At 43.4% G+C, this 6,639-nt stretch overlaps 1 pseudogene; it reads right to left on the bottom strand.

Moving 5' to 3' along the window:
• Positions 1-429: 429 nt before the first annotated feature.
• LOC135228937 (uncharacterized) overlaps positions 430-6,639 on the bottom strand; it is a 30,198-nt pseudogene continuing 23,988 nt past the window's right edge.

Raw genomic sequence — 6,639 nt, 5'->3', positions numbered from 1 at the left:
ATAAAAAAATACACCATGAGCAATTGGGATTGATACGAGGTATGCAAGGACGGTTCAACATTAGAAACTCAATCAATGTAATTCACCACATAAATAAATAAAAAGGAAAGAACCACATGATCATTTCAATCAATGCAGAAAACTCATTCAATGAAGTTTGACCCCCATTCTGGATAAAAATTCTCAGTAAAATAGGAGAAGAAGGGAAACTCCTTACCAAAATAAAGGGCATGTATACAAAAGCAACAGCCAACACCATTCATCAATGAGGAGAGGCTGAAGGCTTTCCCCCTGAGAATAGGAATAAGACAAGGATGCCCTTTATCACCACTCCTATTTAACATTGTGCTGGAAGTCCTGGCTAGAGCAAAAACACAAGAAAAAGAAATAAACGGCATCCAAACTGGTAAGGAAGAATTAAAACCATCCCTATTTGCAGATGATACGATACTATACAGAAAGAGCCCAAAAGACTCCACAAGAAAGCTACTGGAACTAATACAAAGATTCATTAGAGGGGCAAGATACAAGATAAACATACAAAAATCAGTTGGATTCCTATACACCAATAAAGAGAGCTGTGAGAAGAAAATCACAAAAGCAATACCATTTATAAAAAAAAAAAAATTTTTTTAAATAGCCCCTAAAAAAATAAAATACTTGGGAATAAATCTAACCAGGGATGTAAAAGACCTATACAAAGAAAACTACAAAACATTACTGCAAGAAACCAAAAGAGAACTACATAAATGGAAAAACATACCATGCTCATGGATTGGTAGAATCAACATTCTGAAAATGTCATCTCTACCCAAAAGCCAGAGGTCAGACGAACAGGAGGCAGCCGAAGGATCCAGAGCAAGCAAAAAAGCCAGAACATCTGCTTATATTCAGATGCAGGCCACACTCCCAAGGAAACTCCCTTTCACCTGACTGGCTAGTCACAGCAGATTCCATCATGGGAGTGATCACACATAAACACTGAGAATCATGGCCCAGCCAAGCTGACAAACAATCTTAACCATCACAGCCCACTCCTTGTCAACTTGGCACAAGTACGTATCTCCTTAAACCATATATAATCTCTGAATAAAGAAAATTATAAAGTCGTATTTTCTCCTAACATGATACAACTAACACAAGTACAACCGAAAACACACTAGCCCTGTTTACACTTATATTTTATAAGAAAACAAAAATATTTGATGCAAACATACAAAGCAGAAATAATCATAACAATTACAGTCCTCATTTCTGCAACTGGTCACATGGCCATAACTGGTATTTAGAACTACCTTCTTCCACCTCCCATTTTGTATTCCCTTTGCCCTCAGCAAACACCTCGGCTGGTAGTGGTTCTTTGCCTTCTGGGATGACCCAAACCTTCATTCCTGAAGGGTCTGGGCAATTAGTAGTCAGGTCAGAACTGGGTTGTTGTAGTTTTCCTTTGACTTTAATCATAGGGCATGGTAGTACTGAGATGCCCTAAGGGATCTCCTGCATTCCAGACATATTCTTCTTTACCTCCATTTTGTAATATGAATCCAATTTCCTCTTGGTATTCAGGATCAATCACACAAGCCAGTATGGTAACTCCCTTCTTTGCCTGTTGATCCAGAGGCATAAGGAGCCCAAAGTGGCCAGGCGGCATTCTTGGCTTCCAGTTTGGAACTAAGACCTCTAGACCTGCAGAGCATAAGGTCGAAGGGACAGGAGGCAAAAATCTTGCAAGTGGGTCACTAGGAGTAATAGTGAGTGGTGGCACTCCATTTCCACACCTTGATTCCTGGACCCATGAATCCTGGCTATGGGAGAAACAGCACCATATATTGGATGCTGGTTTAGAGCACATACAGCCTCCTGGGGAACACTGCCTCAACTCTGCAAGGTATTGCCACCTAGCTGGCACTGTAATTGTGTTTTAGAAGGCCATTTCATTGTTCTATCAAGCAGTTGCTTCAGGATATTGGGGAACATGGTAAGACCAGTGAATTCCATGAGCATTTGCTGTGAAGTGAATCCCTTGAGCTGAGGCAATGCTGTGTGGAATACCATGATGGTGGATAAGTACACAGATGGTAGTTTTGGCAGAAGCATTTCATGCAGGGAAGGCAAATCCACATCTAGAGTAAGTGTCTATTCCAGTAAGAACAAAACATTGCCCTTTCCATGATGGAAATGGTCCAATGTAATCAGCTTGCCACCAGGTTGCTGGCTGATCACTTCGGGGGATGGTGCCATATCAGGGACTAAGTGTTGGTTTCTGTTGATGGCAGATTGGACACTCAGCAGTGGCTGTAGCCAAGTAAGCCTTGGCGAGTGGAAGTCCATGTTACTGGGCCCATGTCTAACCTCCATCCCTGCCACCATGGCCACTTTGTTTATGAGTTCATTGAGCAATGATAGGAATAGCAGGGGAAAGAGGATGACTGGTGTTCACAGAACGTGCCATCCTATCCACTTGATTACTAAAAAACCATCCTCTGCTGAGGTCACCCTTTGGTGAGCATTCACACAGGACACAGATATCTTCACTTCTTTGGCCCGTTCAGAAAGGTCTATCCACATACCTCTTCCTCATAAATCCTTGTCTCCAATTTTCCAATCACGTTCCTTCCATGTCCCTGAACATCCAACCAAACCATTGGCCACAGCCCATGAATCAGTATACAATTGCACATCTGGCCATTTCTCCTTCCAAGCAAAGTGAAAAACCAGGTAAACTGCTTGAAGTTCTGCCCAATTGAGAGGATTTTCCTTCACCACATCATTCAGGGAGGTCCCAGGAAGGGGCTGTAGTGCTGCTGCTGTCCACTTTCGAGAGGTGCCTGCATATTGAGCAGAACCATCTGTAAACCAGGCGCTAGTTTTCTCTTCTTCAGTCAACTGATCATAAAGAACTCCCCTTGAGGCCATAGGTTCAGACTGGGAGATGGACGATAATGTGACAAGAGTAGAGGCCAGGGGCATTTGGGTCACTTCCTCATGCAACTTACTTATGCCTTCAGGTCCTGCTCGGGCCTGATCTCGTATATAACACTTCCATTTAATGATGGAATGCTGCTGTGCACGTCCAACTTTATGACTCTGTGAGTCAGACAATGCTCAGTTCATGATGGGCAGTTCAGGCCACATGATGACTTGGTGTCCATTGGTTAAGCATTCAGTCTCTACTAAGGCCCAGTAACAAGCCAAAAGTTGTTTCTCAAAAGGAGAGTAGTTATCTGCAGAGGGTGGCAGGGCTTTGCTCCAAAATCCTAAGGGTCTGCGCTGTAATTCACCAATAGGGGCCTGCCAAAGACTCCAAACAGCATCTCTTTCTGCCACTGACACTTCAAACACCATTGGATCAGCTGGATCATATGGTCCAAGTGGCAGAATAGCTTGCACAGCAGCCTGAAGCTGTTGCAGAGCCTTCTTTTGTCTTGGGCCCCACTCAAAATTAGCAGCTTTTAGCGTTGTTTGATAAATAGACTGGAGTAGCACACCCAAATGAGGAATGTTTTGCCTCCAAAATCCAAAGAGGCCCACTAGGCCTTGTGCAATAACTTATCCTTCACTTTAGAAGGAATATCTTGACATGTCCCACACAAACAGACCCCTAGAAATTTCACTGAGGTGGAAAGTGCCTGAATTTTTGTGGGACTAATTTCTCAGCCTCTATCAAACAAATGTTTTACCAGTAAGTCCAGAGTCATTGCCACTTCTTTCTTACTAGGGTCATTCATCATGATGTCATCAATGTAATGGACCAGTGCGATGTCTGGCAGAAGGGAAAGGCGATCAAGATCCCCTCGGACTAAATTGTTACATAGGGCTGGAGAATTGATGTAGCGTCAAGGTAGGCAAGTGAAGGTGTGCTGCTGACCTTGCCAGCTGAAGGCAAACTGCTTCAGACGGTCCTTTGAGACAGGTATGGAGAAAAAGGCATTAGCCAGGTTGATAGCTACACACCAGATACCTGGAGGTGTATTAATTTACTCGAGAAATGAAACAACAGCTGCAATTGGAGTCACCACCTGGTTAGGTTTTTGATAATCTACTGTAGTTCTCCAAGCTCCATCTGTTTTTTGCACAGGCCAAATAGGTGGGTTGAATGGGGATGTGGTGGGAATCACCACTCCTGCATCCTTCAAGTCCTTGATGGTGGCAGTAGTCTCTGCAGTCCCTCTAGGAATGCGGCATTGCTTTTGGTTTACTATGTTCCTAGGAAGGGGCAGTTCTAACAGCTTCCACTTGGCTTTTCCTACCATAATAGCCCTTACTCTATTTGTCAGAGATCCAGTGTAGGGGTTCTGCCAGTTGCTGAGTATATCTATTCCAATTATGCATTCTGGAACTGGGGAGATCACTACAGGGTGTGTTCAGAGACACACTGAACTTATTGTGAGGTGGACATGAGCCAAGACTTCATTGATAACCTGACCTCCATATGCCCCTACTCTGACTGGTGGGCCACAGTGAAGTTTTGGTTCTTCTGGAATTAATGTCAGTTTAGAGCCAGTATCCAGTAATTCCCGAAGTCTGATTATTTCCTTTTCCCCAATGAACAAGCATTCTCGTAAAAGGGCATAGATCACTTTAGGGAAGACTGGGAGAAAGGTTAACAATAAACATTTTTGGCAGTGTATTGGAGTCCTTCCTCAAGGTGGCCTGGCCTACCCTTCATTCAAGGGGTTGTAGGTCTTTAAACTTGCTCAAATCTGGAAATTGATTGAAGGACCATGGCTCTCTCTTCTGGCGATTTGAGTTAGACTGCTGTTCACATGAACTAGAATTCACCTGTTTGTACTGATCAAGTAAATATTTAGTAGATTTCCTATCTATTTCACTCCTAGGGACTCCACGACTAAGTAGCCAATGCCATAAGTCCATATGAGTCAGACTCTTCTGATTACTGCTTCGACTCTGCCATCCTTACTGTAACCACGCCCACATTGTCTTTGTCAATTTAGTGCAGCCACTTGGCCTTTACTACCACAGGGTCCAATCATACCCATTGTAGTTAGGTGTCTTAATTTAGTTAGGGCAGTTCCCACTGTCAAATCTGATTTACATAAAATAACAATCACAGCAGTCTTCAAGGATGCTGGAGCTCCCGTCACAAGTTTGTTCCTCACAGTTGTGGTAAAAGGTGTGTCTTCTGGGTACTGCATGTGTGGGTCTGTGGGTATAACCTGATAAATTCACTCTAGGATGCCAATTTCCCTAAGCCTTTGGATATCTTCTTCTACAGTATACAAAGGCAGATCTGGTACTTCAACTTGGTTTAGTGTAGGCCACCCCGTAATCCATGCTTCAGCAACACAACCAAATAAACTATTAGACCCTCTCCTGAGTTCTTGAGCTGAAACATTGAATGAAGAATCTGTGCTTAGTGGACCCATATTAATAAACTCAGACTGATCCATCTTTATGTTCCCTGCACCATTATCTCACACCCTTAATAGCCATTCCCGCACATATTCCCCAGGTTTGTGTTTGTACATATTAGAAAAGTCAAGCAGTTCTTTTGGAGTGTAGCATACCTCTTCCTGGGTCACACTTCGTACTTCACCTTTTGGGGCTCACTGGGACTTAAGTTACAGGTCTAGGAGTCAAAATCAGTAGTGGCGAAGTGTTTTGAGAACATTCAGCAGCCTCAGGCGATGCCCCAGGCAATGACTCTGGAAAGGGCTCTTTAGTGGCAGCTGGGATATGGCTAATCTCATTAGATGGTAATGGAGGGGCTAATGGTCTTTCTGGGCAGAGTGGTTTAGCAGACAAACATGAAATAATGTCTTCAGATGGGAGTGATTCTGTTGGCAGGAATGATTCAACGGAATTTAGGGGCTCAGTGTCTCCAGCTTCCTGATTATCTGCCTGTATATCCCCACCCCAAGTTTCATGATTCCATTTCTTCCCAATAAATGCCCTTACTTTAACATCAGACACCTCTCGAGGTTGGCAATTGAGCTGGCATTATAATTTAGCCACTATTACAATAAGACTCTGGGTCTGTTTTTTGGCAATTTCAGCTCTGTTACTAAAAGAAATAGGGCTTTCTTTCGAAGCACAAGTGGAAGCCTTGAAGTCGTTTATGTGGCAATCGAGCTTTGACTCTGAAGTCCTGAGCACATCTCTTTCTTTCTCCAGTTTGTGTAGCGAAAGTAGGACCAACCAACCAGCTTCCTTATACTTCTCATTCTGACAAACCTGTATAAAGGAATCACACGAGTTCATCCAGAGCCTTGCCTTTCACCAATACCTAATCTATTGGTGGTGATATTTTGCGCATGTGTATTGCCACCTCATGCCATGGATTATCAGTGCCCTCTTTACTGCCGGAAGCAGAGTCATCAACGTCTTTAAGACTAACCAGACCTGAGAACCAATTTAGAAAACCCATTCTTACAACTTTGTTTCTCTAGGACCACTCTCGGTACCAAACGTCTTAGGCTGGGTTCTCTAGACAAGCAAAACCAGTGAAGTGTATAAATATATATACGGAGAGAGATTTATATCAAGGAAATAGCTCATGCAATTGTAGAGGCTGGAATGTCCCAAGTCTATGGATCAGGATAGGGACTTCTCTCGATTCACATAGCCGCAAGGGCTGGTGAACCCAAGATAGGCAGGTGGATAGCAGGACTACCACTC

Source organism: Loxodonta africana, chromosome X (assembly GCF_030014295.1).
Source record: "Loxodonta africana isolate mLoxAfr1 chromosome X, mLoxAfr1.hap2, whole genome shotgun sequence".
NCBI lineage: Eukaryota > Metazoa > Chordata > Mammalia > Proboscidea > Elephantidae > Loxodonta > Loxodonta africana.
The sequence above is the reverse complement of the archived record's forward strand: the minus strand, read 5'-3'. Positions and strand labels throughout refer to the sequence as shown.